Here is a 15,565-nt window from a genome sequence, read left to right as displayed (position 1 = left end):
CATCAGGTTGTTAGGTATATCCCTTGAGAAGGAACTAGGATTCTGTTTTACCACTGAACTATTATCATTACTTTTCTTGCTTAACTGCTTTTCCTTTGTTTCTGAATTCCCTCTCTTCCCTAATTAGTAGGAACTCTGGGAAGGCATAGGAGACTAAAGCCTTTTTCTACAAACAAGAAACAGGAGACAGGAGGGCTTTTGTGCTCAGGAGGGCCCCACAGGGTCCTGCTCAGTTTCACAATTTGTGCTTCTGACTGCTCTTGTTTTTATAAACTCCTGGAAGGAGTCCTGATGTGGCCTCTGAGCCACCCCCTTCTCCTCCTCCAAATTATCTTTAAAAATGAACTTGCTTTTCCTGGTGCAGAGCCCAATATGATATGATGATATTGAAGGGCAGCAGAATATACCACTGCAAAATATGCCACTTTGGCATCTTGATTGTTTTGATCTGTAGGTACTTAAAAACCAGCAAATGCAGAGAAAAGCTGTCTCTGAATTCCCCTTATGTGCCTAAAGGCAGATCATCTAAAAGCAACACAATTGTCATGAATCATAAATCCCTTCCCGGAGTTTTATCAACCAGGGAAGATTGACGTCATGGGAGAGGAGACTAGAAGTGGACACGTTGGCCAAAAAACAAACTTTGTCACAAACTATCATATCTCCTATGTATTCTCTTAAAGGCCTATTCATCTTTCCTAATAATCCCGTAAGAGGCCTACATCCTCACTCCCCTTTCCCTGTTACAATGGTATTTATGCCTGAATTCTAAACCGCCTTAGGGAGTTACTCATTTTTCTCTGGGTATCTCCTATGTATACCTAAAGTATACATGTTAATAAACTTCTGGTCTTTTTTTTCTTCCTCCTTATAAATCTATCTTTTATTGTAGGAGTCTCATCTAAGAACTCAGAAGGGTGGATGGAAAAACCATTGAGAACTCAAAACTACCAGATCCCTGCTTTAGTCTGAGATTACTGTTTGATAGGAAGAGAGGAAGCTGCTTTTTTATTAGGCAGTAGTTGAGTTCAAACATCAGGTGGTTAAATGGAAACCAAGTGGTTTTTTTTTTTTTTCCTTAATCAGTATATTTTAAAATTGAAGTATGGTTGATTAACAGTGTTGTGTTAATTTCTGCTGTACAGCAAAGTGATTATATTCTTTTTTTTTAGTATTCTTTTCCATTATGGTTTATCATAGGATATTGAATATAGTTCTCTATGCTATACAGTAGGACCTTGTTTTTTGTGTTTGTTTGTTTTCATTTATTTTATTTATTTTTTATTTTTGGCTGTGTTGGGTCTTTGTTGCTGTGCGCAGGCTTTCTCTAGTTTCGGCAAGCAGGGGCTACTCTTTGTTGCAATGCGCAGGCTTCTCATTATGGTGGCTTCTCTTGCTGAGGAGCATGGGCTCTAGGCACGTGGGCTTCAGTAGTTGTAGCACACAGGCTCAGTAGTTGTGGCTCACGGGCTTAGTTGCTCCACGGCACGTGGGATCTTCCTGGACCAGGGATCAAACCCATGTCCCCTGCATTGGCAGGCGGATTCTTAACCACTGCACCACCAGGGAAGCCCAGGACCTTGTTGTTTATCCATTCTGTATATAAAAGCCTACATCTGCTCACCCCAACCTCCCACTTGATCCTTCCCCCAACGCCCTCCCCCCGGCAACCACCAGTCTGTTCTCTATGTCCATGATTCTGTTTCTGTTTCATAGATAGGTTCATTTGTGTCATATTTTAGATTCCATATATAAGTGATACCATATGGTATTTGTCTTTCTCTCTCTGACTTACATTACTTAGTATGATAATCTTTAGTTGCATCCATGTCGCTGCAAATGGCATTATTTTGTTCTTTTTTATGGCTGAGTAGTATTCTACTGTATATATGTACCACATCTTCTTTATCCATTCATCTGTCGATGGACATTTACGTTGTTTCCATGTCTTGGCTATTGTGAATAGTGCCACTATGAACATAGAGGTGCATGTATCTTTTTGAATTATAGGTTTGTCTGAATATATGCCCAGGAGTGGGATTGCTGGATCATATGGTAATTCTGCTTTTAGTGGAAACCTAGTTTTAATGTAAAAGTCTTTCCTTAGTAGATGCTTTTGAAAAAATGAGCTTACCTTGGCTTCTTTGCTGACCCCTTGCATTCTTTCTCTGGAGGGAAAACAAAAATCATGTAAGTTTTGCTGTTGCCAGTTGAGTCACAGAAAGGAAAGGCAGAACTATGGTTGGTTTGCCTGATTTTAAAGGCGTGCTGTAGAATAAGGAAAACAGTGAAAAGATTAATTCAAAAAGATACATACAGCCCAATGTTCATAGCAGCATTATTTACAGTAGCCAAGATATGGAAGCAGCATAAGTTTCCAACAAGTGAATGGATAAAGAAGATGTAGTGTGTGTATACACACACACAAGGGAATATTACTCAGCCATAAAAAACAATGAAATTTTGCCATTTGCAACAATATGGATGGACCTGGAGGGAAGGTATTATGCTTAGAGAGTGACAAATAATGTATGCTATAACTTATATGTGGGAATCTAAAATATGAAACAAATGAATATAACAAAAAAAAGAAACAGACTTACAGATATAGAGAACAAACTAGTGGTTACCAGTAGGGAGAGGGAAAGGGGGCAAGGTAGGCAAGGTAGGGGGAGGGGATTAAGGGATACAAATCACTATGTATAAAATAAATAAGCTGCAAGGATATATTGTATAGCACAGGGAACATAGCCAATATTTTATAATAACTTTAAATGGGTTATAATTTTTGAAATATTTCATCACTATGTCGTACACCTGAAACTAATATAATATTGTAAATCAACTATACTTCCCTTAAAAAAATGAGTAGGGAATACAGTGAGTTGTTTTGGGTTCTTCTTTCCCCAGATAGGTTTTCAGCTAAGGTTTTACAATCTTTTTAATTTTAATTCTTTGCCTTGCTTGTATGTGATTGCATTATTTCTGTAAATTTAAATCAAAGGATGAATTAGTATTCACAGGGTTCAGGACACACTACCCCAAAATATGGCACCTTGGCATGTTGAATATTTTAAGCTGAAGGAATTTGAGAAATGGGATGTTCAGGAAGGACTCTCTGACCTTCCTGTGAAGCAGGTATAAACCATCATGTGAAAGGTGCCCTCCCTTTACCCGGAAGAAAGACACACTGAGGAATCTGAACAGGCATTGCTGAGTTCTCCCAGTTTACTACACTTAACTCATACTCTGCCCTATCATATCTTTCCATGACTTTCCACTCTTCATCAAACCCAGTGAAAGAACAGGTTTAACCATCTTTTGGATCTTCATTTCCTTATGAGGGTTCCCATGTCATGTAAAACAAACACATTTGTATGCTTTTCTATTCTTAATCTCTTTTGTTATAGCGGTCCCAGTAGAGAACTTAGAAGATATTTTTCCTCCCCTATACTGGTTTCAGACCTCTGGATCTATTCATTTGTACCATCGTGCAGTCTGCACAATCCATCTTCCACCCCGGAAAAATTTTTACCTGAGATTTGCATTTGTAAATTCAGATTTAATTACCATGTAAAGCCAATCTTCCCCAATAAAGAGGCTAAAAATAAAGGATAACATTTGTTAACATTTAACCGGCATTTACTGTGCACCAGGTGCTGTGGGAAGTATCCCATTTTTTTCCACAAAATAATCAACTGATTAATGACTAACCTTGACAGGAAGTGCCCAATTGGAGTATGAAAATGCCAGTGTAAAATTTTGATCAGAGACAGTTGGCAGTGGATGCAGGGAAAAGGACACTGAATTGAGATTTAGACTGTAATCTCTGTTCCATTTTAATTAATTGCCAAGACATGTCTGAAGTCATTTATTCTCTGTATTTGTTGGTATTCGTCTCTAATAGTTTTCTGAACCTTGACTCTTCAATCAGCCAGTTCTACTACCTGTTCCAGAGAGCTACTTGTACATAAAGCATTCTAGGCAATGAATAGTATTACAAGGAGGCCGAACAGCTATGTAGCATCCTGTTCTGTGTAGATCCCTGTTTAATGCCTCCTTCCTCCTGGCCCCTTCTCTGGTCTTGCTCTGCATTCCAAAGGAATGTATAGCTCTCAAAAGAGAGACAACACAAGGCCTATCATACCATAAAAGCTGTATGGCAGACAAAAGTGATTATCTTTTGATAATCAGAGGGAGCTTTTTGACTTGATTATCCTACCAAAAGCTTCAACGCTACGATTACCTAATTGTATGGTCCTCAAGATGCTTGCGTTTTGTCCAGTAATTATAAAACCAAGTTCCCCTGCCGAGTTCGATTAACCTCTCTATCTAAAACGTTATTCCCTTTCTTGTCTTGCCCCTGTTCTCCTCAGGATTGAGGAGTGTCAAAGAAAAGGTGGGATTGAAACTGAGCAGAACCCTGCAGGGCCTTCCCAGGTACCAAAGCCCCTCCGTGTTCTCTGTTTCTTGTTTGTAGCAAAAGGCTTTAGTCTCCTAGGCCTTCCCTCAGTTCCAAAAAGTGGGCACAAGTAGTTAACTAGGGAAGTGAGGGCATACAGAAACAAAGGTAAAGCAAACAAAAGTAATAATAGTTTAAACAGTAGTTCAGTGATAAAAGACAGTCCTAGTTCCTCCTCAAAGGATATACATAACAATCTGATACATATCTTTGAGTTGTTCAGCAAAACTAAGATACCCTTCCCTGCCTGGAGGGTGGTGACACCATGCAGACCACAAGTATGTAGACCTCAGAAGACTGGAATCAGAAGGTTGATGATTAAGATTTCTGAAACACCACTCTTACCTCACCATCAACTAATTAGAAGAAATCGTGCACCTTGCATCTTTCATCCCAAATGTTGCCTTTAGTAACCCTTCCCTGAAAGCCATCAGGGAGTTTGGATCTTTTGAGCATGAACTGCCTGTTCTCCTTGCTCGATACCCTGCAAATAAATGCTGTACTTTGCTTCACCACAACCCGGTGTCAGTAGATTGGCTTTACCAGCAGACCCTAGTTGGATTTGGTGACCACAAAGGGACTCATCATCCCACGTGGGTGTCTCAACCTGTGGCACATCAAACCCTGGCTTGTGGTGGCTCTCATTCTGTCCAGCAGCTGCCTGAGCACATTTGTCTCAAGGACAGCCCTGAGGCTTGCCACTGATTGGGTGTCGTTGACACACAGCGCTTTTGATATTTGTGGTAAAGGAAACAAGGCGTTTGAAGGTTGAGGTACCTGGTAAGTAGAGGAATCTTGTGTGTGATGATACCAGGGTATTCTTCCCTGTTGTGTTACCTTGACTGGAAGTTTCCTTTTGGGTTTGGGACTTGGTCATTTGACTCCAGTGACTGAGCAGAGCACTGCTTTAATTGGATTTTCCCTTTTGGACTGAGGAGTCTCTCTGGCCATTTAGCACCACCTGGGGCTGTACCTGGGAATCTCCCGTTTGGACCAGGACTCATACACCACCATCTGGGACAGTAAGATGAGGCTCCTCACTCTCAAGTTAGGGAAGTGTGACCTTAAGAGACCCCATTGCATTGGTTTGTTTCTTTTGGCACACAGACTGGGGAATGTCTCACAGTACCAGCCATGGATAATTAATGATGGGTAACCAGAACTCTATTATATCTTGTAGACCCTTAGGGTCTGTTTGGCAAAACTGGGAGATCTTCAGTTATGCACCCATGAAAGAAAAAAGTGTTTCATTTTAATACTGCTTGGCCTCATTGCTCCTTAGGATCTGGAGAACAATGGGCCCTAATGGCTCTCTAATTTATAACATTATCTTTCAAGTAGAACTGTTTTGTAAAAGGGAAGGAAAATGGTATGAAATTCCTTATGCAAAGCGTTTTTTTTTTTTAAATTTATTATTTATGGCTGTGTTGGGTCTTCGTTTCTGTGCGAGGGCTTTCTCTAGTTGCAGCAAGCGGGGGCCACTCTTCATCATGGTGCGCTGGCCTCACTATCACGGCCTCTCTTGTTGCGGAGCACAGGCTCCAGACGTGCAGGCTCAGTAATTGTGGCTCACGGGCCTAGTTGCTCCGCGGCATATGGGATCTTCCCAGACCAGGGCTCGAACCCGTGTCCCCTGCATTGGCAGGCAGATTCTCAACCACTGCACCACCAGGGAAGCCCGCAAAGCCTTTTTATACTGTTGTATCGAAGTAAGCCTTTTGGAATTGGTTTGGCTTTGAGCCTTTTGGAACTGGTTTGGCTTATATTTTGAGGGTGTGTGTGTGAGTGTATATTTGTGTTAAAGAAGGTGCAGTGTTTCAATTGGTGGACATGAGAAACAAAAGTTCATTTCCTAAAAATAGCCGTTTAGGATGCATCCTACAAAATTAGACCACCCTCAGTTCGGGTGACCATGGTGTTCTTTAGACTCCAGAGAAAAATGACGAGGATGGAGCTCTTTTGACATTCTAAATTTTTTTTTTTTTTTTTTTTTTTGCATATCCTGTTAGAGGAAGCAGGCTTTCTAGGAGGAACTTGCATTTCTCTCCCTGTGCCTTTGAGATATAAATGTTCTAATTGGGCTCTCAGAAACTTTTATCTGACCATCTCCAATTCCTGAGACTAAAGAAAAAAAAAAAAGGAAAAAGATTTTTAACTCAAGCAGGAAACAATGAGATCTGTTTATATGGATGTATGTATGTCTGTGTACATTATAGAGATGATATGTTTTTACCTCTGGATGATATTACCAAAATTAATTTGTAAATGATCTCTATTTAATTGGCTTAAAGGAAAGTAAGCACTTACATAAATTTTCAGACTTAGAAACTAACTTGATGAATTTTAGCTTCACATGATCTGGGAAATATTTAGTATTAAATTAATTTTTGGTATTAAAGTTAAAGTTTATTGGTTTAATATAGGCATGTCTTGAGTCATCAACATTAAGTAGAAATACTTTTATTATATCTAGGTTTACTGAGAGTCAATAAGATTTTGTTATGCCTGTTACAAAATTTGTCAGGAAAGAAAATAACTTGATATGATGAAACTTTTAAGTAAATGTAAATGAGGTAGTAGTTTTTTTGGATCAACTCTTTGGGAATAATTATGTTTTGCGAATGTCTACTTAAAAATCATCTCCCCAGGTGTTGGTAACTTAAAACTCTTTATAGAGTTTTGCTAAATTAAGTTAAATGATGGAAATTTATTGAATATCTAGGTCATTTCAAATAAGATAAAATACTGGAACGTTAATTGTTAAAACAAGTCTAAGTTTACCTAATTTTGTTTTCTTGTGAGAGAAAAACTAAAGATGTTTGGGTTTATTAGACATATGTCTTGTACCACAGTGAGGAAAGAAATTATAATATGTAGAGATGTATATTTCTAGAGGTTATAGAATATATTCATAAGTTGGCCAGTCAGGAAATGCTGGTATGTTCACAATTGCTTACTTCTTGGTTTTCACTAGAGATTAAGGTTTTTGATGGTTAAAATTTGTAATATATATGTATATAAAGCTACTAAAATAATAAGGGAAACATTTCAGTATGCAAAGAAAGTAGGAGGTGTGTTTTCACTAAAAGAATGTATGAGAAATTGAAATGCATTTTTTTAAGGGAAAAAGTAGTTTTGTCCTAAAGCTGATTATTTCCCAATGGGAAAGAAAATAAGGGATAAACTAATATTGATATAGAAAGTTGTAGATTTATGAAAACAAAAAAGAATCTTTAAAAGGAATTTTATGTGTGGTCCGGACTAAGATTAGAATGAATTTAACTGAGTAAAGTTTAAGATTGAAGGTAAAGTGGTGTAAAACTTGAATTGGGTTTTCTCTGTTAAGAGAACAAAATTTTATTGGAATATTGATCAGCTTTTGATAATAGATTGTAAAGTTTCTTAACTTTTTAAGTAATTTATACTTTCTGTGTATTTGCTCTTAAAATCTCTTATTGTCACTTTGGTTAAGTAAATAAGTATTGTTTCACAATGACCTATGATCCTATTTGACCAGGTGTTTTGAAACTCTTTTATATTTTTGACAAACTTTTCTAATATCAAATTCTAATTGAAGTACTTTTGATCTCCAGCTAATTTTGGAATACTTCAGAGAAACCCTAAGGCATCTCAGAGAGCAATATTAAAATAATTAGGATTATTTGGTATGTTAAATTACTTGAGAAACATTGTCAAGTGATTGGTAATAAATTTTCTCAGTTTATAGTGTATGGGCAAATGCCCTTAATATAAAGGTTTTAGAAGTTATACGAAATTTTTAAAAATCTGGTTTGTTCTGGTATAATGTTATCAGTCATAATTCTAGTTGTTATCTTAAAATGTTGTCTGTCACAGCAGTAACCGAATTTCTTTGTCCATCGCAATGTAATCATGTGTTTAACTGTGCCTTTTAAAGTCTTTTGTCATTTATAGACAGTTATCGTTGTACTCTGATGCTTTTACCAAAAAAAATGCTTCATCTTCAAGAAGATTCATAGAGAGGACTTTTTGACAAGTACAGGTTTTTGATAATGTTCAGGTCATACCGCTGAACTGGGTAAGAAATTAAAGAATTCTAATGGAAAATGTGATGGCTTCATAAAACTGTTAACACAAGGATTAGTAACATAGGACTGAATGATCTGGTAAAGGTGGTTATAATTTTTACGGGTTTTGTCTGAAATATTACTGGCTTTTAATCTGTGTTTTCCAGATAGAAGGAAACCTTTCCCCTCAAACTAATTATGGCTTGTAATAACTTGGTAAATTATACCTTTGTAAGTAGGATTGAAACATTTATCTTTTTTCTTTTCTTTTCTACCTGATTTTATCTTTCCTCTCTACCTGAATCATTCAGAAATTGGAAACTTGTAGTTTCCCAGCAGCCTTTTCAGATGAATAAGGAAAGCCACCTCCTGACTGATGCAGGAATCTCAAGATATTTTGGGAACTTCAAGAAGAGAGGGATTCACCCAAATCTGTAGATATCATAGATGGAATCTGACAAGCCCTCAGCACAGGTTTTCTGGCCTTAAGAGACCTTTTAAAGTTCCAGCACAGCCAGTTAAAAAAAACCAATGTGATCAATTATAGCTATGTAAATAATCAGACCAAGTTTATTGAAACCAGACTTATTTTGCAGACAAATTTTTTTTTAGTGAGAAAAAGATTATGTTTCTGTAGATATTAAATTCTGGTTTTGTTCATTGAGGTCTGTATTCACTGTCTAAGACTCACCTCCCAAATAGTTTCTTGTTGTTATGTTACATAATTATAAAGTTTAACTGAATTATTTAAAGGACACTTTGTTTCTGAAGCTTATCACAACATTCTGTCTGGATGAAGATCAGATGCCCCATGACCTGCAACAAGGAGATTATAAATACTGAAAAAGGCATCATTTAAAGGACTGTCTCCTAGATAAAAGTACCTGGTACCATTCATTACCAGGTACTCTTAACTAGCTCATGCACAGCAAAACTAAAGAGGATGTCTCTTGAATTCATGTTTTTCCCATTTAAGAAGGGCCTCTGCATTGGACTTGTCTATAGAAAGGACTGCTGACCCCAAAACCCAGACCCACACCAGGATGAGAAGAAGACAATGGCAATGGTAGGCAGCTGACCCAACAATCTGGACCAGGCCTGTGAGACCAATTCCACTAATTTAATTGAACTGTTTACCAGGTGTGTGTCTCTCTATCAACATTGAAAGTTACTGTTTTACTTCTAACCATACTGTTGCTCTCAATGTTTAGAATGGTAAGAAAATTATCTAGTGAAGTTGTCACAGAGTATAACTACTCAAGACTTGTTTGACTGCAAGTCTGCTAAAAGCACATGTACAATGTTTGTGTTATAATTCATTATAATTGAAAAAAAATATAGCCTATAAACTGTTTTTCCATGTTTTGCTGTTTCACTATGTGTGATTAATTTTCCCCCAACGTGGATAACTAGGCATGTGTGTGTGTGTGTGTATGTATGTATGTATATATATATATATATATATATATATTTATAGAGGAGGCCTAGCCCTGAGGGACATTATGAACCCAGGGCAGGCAGCAACCACCCTGGCACTGAGGGACAAATATTTGGATCTATCAAAAGATTTGCAAACAAAAGGGGAAACGATGGAAGAAATCTTCACATATTGAGGTATGGGATAGTCATTCTGGCTTATACATGATTCAACTTGAACTTTATGCTGACCAGAGTGGCCTGTTTTATGGCCTGTCAAGCATGCATTGTACATCTGCTTTGGCCATCAAGAAGGGGAATTCATTTGAAAGTCAAAATGGTGTGGTTGTGGTTCAGGCATCCAAGGTAGAGCTGGGTGGCCATTTTGGATGTGATTGAAGACAGGTTCCTGTATTGATGAGAACTTGAATTTTCTGAACTGTGTCAGATCTGGGGATGCCACTAACCATTCTCAAAACAGTGTCTGCTGGAAGCTTCCACTTGCAACCTTATGATCTCAAAAGTTCTCTTATAATAAAATTTTTCTTACTTTTGGAATAGTAACAAATGAGACATCTCAAGCCATAGCCTCCCATCAGAAAGCACTAGATTCTTCAGCCAGAATAGTACTGGACAATAAAATTGCTTTAGATTGGATTTTAGCAGAAAAGGGAGATGTATAAATGCCAGTCAGAAGTTAAAACTTACTTAGATAAAACTAGGCAACTGGCTACCTGGCTGTAAGTCTCCCCAGAAGTGCCAGGTCCAGGTTTTTGGAGTTATTCTCCTGAATTCTTCAGGGAATGCAATCTATTTTCCAAGGTTTATTAAAATTTGAATTGTTACTCCTCCTCCTACTTCTAATTGTGTCTGTTGCACCAAAATGGTGGACCAAGGGACTAAGACGTTAATCATGCAAGATTTAAATCCAAAACCTGGGACTTGGGAATATTTCCAATTTGCTGTCCATTCCCCAAATTGAGGCAGGACCAAACCCTGTTTCATCAGGAAGTAGGCAGAGGAGTCGTCACACCATTCCCTCAAAGCTTTGGGGAAAGTTAGAACAAGAGTGGAGATTAGGGCTTCCCTGGTGGCGCAGTGGTTGAGAATCTACCTGCTAATGCAGGGGACACGGGTTCGAGCCCTGGTCTGGGAAGATCCCACATGCCGCGGAGCAACTGGGCCCGTGAGCCACAACTACTGAGCCTGCGCGTCTGGAGCCTGTGCCCCGCAACGGGAGGGGCCGCGATAGTGAAAGGCCCGTGCACCGCGATGAAGAGTGGCCCCCACTTCCCGCAACTAGAGAAAGCCCTCACACGAAAACTAAGAGGCCCAACACAGTCATAAATAAATAAATAAAATAAATAAATAAAGTATTAAAAAAAAAAAAGAGTGGAGATTAAAACCAGGTTCCCCTAAAACCGAGTTCCCCTGCTGAGTTTATGATTAACCTCTCTATCCAAAACTTTATCCCCGTTCTTGTCCTGCCCCTTTTCTCCTCAGGACTAAGGAGTATCAAAGAAAAGGGGGGGTTGAAACCAAGCAGGACCCTGTGGGGCCTTCCCAGGTATTAACAAAAGCCCCTCAGTGTCCCTTGTTTCTTGTTTGTAGAAAAAGGCTGTGGTCACCTAGGGCTTCCCTGAGTTCCAAAGAGCAGACTCAACTAGTAAACTAATTAAGGAAATGAAGGAATGCAGAAACAAAGGAAAAGCAGTCAAACAAGAAAAGTAATGATAGCGTAAACAATAGTTCAGTGATAAAACTATGTCTTTCAAAGGAATTTGTCTTTTTTAATTGTTTTCAATTTATCGGCATAAAGTGCATTCCTTATCCTTTTCATGTCTGTTTTCACTTCTGACATTGATATTTGTATCCTATCTTGGTCAAAGTGAAGATTTCAAAAAATCAGCTCTTGTTCTAATTTATTTTTCTCTATTGTATGTCCATTTTCTATTTTATTGTTTTTTATTCATTATTTCTTTCCTTTTACTTACTTGGGTGAAGCTTGCTAGCTGCTTAAGCTGGAAACCTAAATCACTGATTTTAGACCTTTCTTTTCTGATACAAGTATTGAAAGCTATATATTTCCCTCTAAGCATGCGTTAACTGCACCCCATAAATTTTGATACATTTATTATCATTCATTTCAAAACATTTTACAGTTTTGCTTGTGATTTCTTCTTTGAACCATGGATTACATAAAAGTGTGTTTAATTTATAAATATTTGGGGATTTTCCAGATTTTTTTTTTTAGATTTAATTCCATAGTGGTCATAGATACTCTGTATGATTTTAATCCTTCTAAATTTATTGAGACATAGTCAGTAGGCCAGATTATCTATAATATTGAATGTTTTATGGATGCTTAAGTAGTAGTCTTCAGTTGTTGGATGCAGTTTTCTATAAAGGTCAATTAGGTCAGTTTGGTTTATATTGTTGTTCAAGTCTTTTATGTCTTTACTGATTTTCTATTTCAGTTACCAAGAGAAGAGTGTTGAAATCTACAACTATAATTGTTTTGTCAGTTTTTACTTTATTATGAGTTCTGTATAATTTAGGATTATTATATCTTCTTAATCTTAATAAAAAATTTTTAAATAATTTTATTATTACATAATGTCCCTCTTTGTCCCTATATTCCTTGATCTGAAGTCTACATTGACTGATATTAATATACCCATTCCAGCTTTCGTATTAGTTTTGTATATATTTTTCTGTTCTTTTACTTTTAACTTCTCTTTCATGTTTAGATATAAAACAGTACATTTGGGTCTTCATTTTTATTGATTCTATTTTTGCCTTTGATTTGGAGTGTTTAGCTATTTCCATAAATGTAATCATTGCTGTGATTTGGTTCATCTACCATCTTACTATTTTCTTTTTGTTGCAACTGTTCTTTATTCTCTTCTCTTGAGTATCTTTTAGTATTCCATTTTATTTCCACTATTGACTTGTTAACTTTGCTCATATATGGTCATTGCTGTATGATTTACAGTATGCCTCTTTACCTTGTTAAGTCTAGCTTGAAATTATACACCACTTTGCATGTAAGAACCTTACAACAGTCTATTTCCTTCTCCCCTTCCAGTCCTTTGTGTTTTTATTATCACATATATTGCTTCTGAATGTTATGTCATGATACGCCGAGGTTTTTTTGTCTTGTTTCTTTGCTTGTTTGCTTTAAACAGTTACCTTTTTAAAAAATTTAAAGATGAGAAAAATATTTTAACTTACCCACATATTTATTGTTTTTTGGTGCTCTTTATTCCTTTGTATGTGTCTGAGTTTCTGTTTGGTATAATTTTCCTGCAAGCTGAAGAATTTCTTTTGGTATATCTTATACTGTTTGTCTGCTCATAACAAATCCTACTTTTGATTGAAAATGTTTTCATTTTGCCTTCATTTAAAAAAATTATAACGGCTTTATTGAGGTATAATTGGCATACAATAAACTGCATGTATTTAAAGTATACAGTAACAAGGTAATGAATAGTTCCATCACCCCCAAACACTCACGTCTCTTTGTAATTCCTTTTTTCCATCCCTCCCTGTTTCCAAGCAACCAGTGATCTGCTTTCTGTCACAATAGATTAGTTTGCATTTTGTAGAATTTTTTATGAATAAGCCTATACACTATGTGGTGGGCTCCCCACCCCCCGGCTTTGGTCTGACATCTTTCACTTAGAGATTCATCCATGTTACAGGATATACCAATAGTTCATTATGTTTTTAATTGAATAGTATTCCATTGTATGGATACACCACAATTTGCTTATCCATTTGTTGATGAACATTTGGGTTGTTTTCTCTTTAGAGCTTTCACAAATAGTTACTTCATTTGGTGCAAGTTTTGGACCAAATTCATTTGCTTTGAGTAAATCCCTAAGAGTGAAATGGTTGGGTCATCTCATAGATGTTTGTTTAGCTTTTTAAGAAACTGCCAAAATGTTTTCCATTTTGGAAATGTAAAATTTTACATTCTGTTTTTCTTGAGTGAACTTTGGTAGTTTCTGTCTTTCAAGAAAGTTGTCCATTTCATGTAAGTTGTCAGATTCTTGGCATAAAGTTTTGTATCATATTCTTATTTTCCTTTTAATATCTGTAGAACCTATAATGATGTCACCTCTCTTGTTCCTGGTATTGGTAATTTGTGCCTCTTCTCCTGATCAGTCAGATTAGAGGTTTTATTGTACTGCTCAACAAACCACTTTTTGGTTTCATAGATTTTCCACTATTTTTCTGTTTTCTATTTGATTCCCCTCCCCACTTATGCCTACTCTGCATTTGCTTTTTGTAATTTAAGGTACAGGCTGAAGTCATCAGTTAATGACCATTCCTTTGAATATAGGTGTTTAGTGCTATAAATTTCCCCCTAAGTAGTACATTAGTGGCTCTCATAAATTCTGGTATGTTGTGCTTTTATTTTCTTTAAGTTTAGATTTTTTTCTTTGACCCAAGGGTGATTTAGACATGGCTTATTTAGTTTCCAAACATTTGAGGGGTTTTCTAGATATCTTTCTGTTACTGATTTATAATTTAATTTCATTGTGATCAGCAAACATATTTTGTATGATCTGAATCCTTTTAAATGTATTAAGATTTGTTTTATGACCCAGAATATAGTTTTACTTTGTAAATGTTCCATGTGCAGCTGAAAAGAATATGCTTTCTACTATTGGTGGGTGTGATGGCTGTGATGTCAGTTAGATTTTATTTATTTATTTTTTAATCTATTTATTTATCTATCTATTTATCTATCTATTTATTTATGGCTGTGTTGGGTCTTCGTTGCTGTGCTCAGGCTTTCTCTAGTTGCAGCTAGCAGGGGCTACTCTTAGTTGTGGTGCGAGGGCTTCTCATTGCGATGGCTCCTTTTGTTGAGGAGCACAGGCTCTAGGCTCATGGGCTTCAGTAGTTGTGGCTCACAGGCTCTAGAGCTCAGGCTCAGTAGTTGTGGCACATGGGCTTAGTTGCTCCGTGGCATGTGGGATCTTCCCAGACCAGGGCTCGAACCTGTGTCCCTTGCATTGGCAGGTGGATTCTTAACCACTGTGCCACCAGGGAAGCCCTGTGATGTCAATTAGATCAAGTGGGTTGGTAGTGTTGAAGTCTACCATATCCTTACTGCTTTTCTGTTTACTTGTTTTATTAACTATTGAGAGAGATTGAAATCCCCAACTATAATTGTGAATTTGTCTATAGCTCCTTGGAATTCTATCAGTTTTTGCTTTGTGTATTTTGAAGTTGTTTAATACTGTGATTTGCCTTGTGTATTTGAAGCTGTGATGCTATGTTTTATAATAATAAATATATATTTGATCTTTGTCCCTGCTCCTGGTACAGAGCTTCTAAAATCTTTGGAATTTTCTTAGTGGTGAGAGCTATAAAGGTATCTTTTTGTTAATATGGTTAATTTTGGAAAGCCCCTAGGTAACCTTGGATGGGGGCTGGCTTTCAGCAGAACCATCTATCTGCTTAGAGGGGTGGGACTGAAAGTTCCAACCCTTGACCTCCAGGAAGAGGAGGGGGGCTGGAGGTTGAATCAGTTGCTAATGACCAGTGATTCAATCAATCGTGACTCTGTAATGAAGCCTCCATAAAACCCCAAAAGGACAGGGTTGAGAGAGCTTCTGGTTGATGA

At 37.2% G+C, this 15,565-nt stretch overlaps 1 protein-coding gene across 1 annotated transcript in view; it reads right to left on the bottom strand.

Annotated features, from left to right (window-relative positions):
* The window catches only part of BCL2L14 (BCL2 like 14), a 287,206-nt gene that overhangs the window by 238,596 nt on the left and 33,045 nt on the right, over positions 1 to 15,565 (bottom strand). The window lies entirely within an intron of this gene.

Source organism: Balaenoptera borealis (genome assembly GCF_965194805.1).
Source record: "Balaenoptera borealis genome assembly, chromosome: 13".
NCBI classification, from domain to species: domain Eukaryota; kingdom Metazoa; phylum Chordata; class Mammalia; order Artiodactyla; family Balaenopteridae; genus Balaenoptera; species Balaenoptera borealis.
This window is presented reverse-complemented; position numbering and strand designations above follow the sequence as displayed.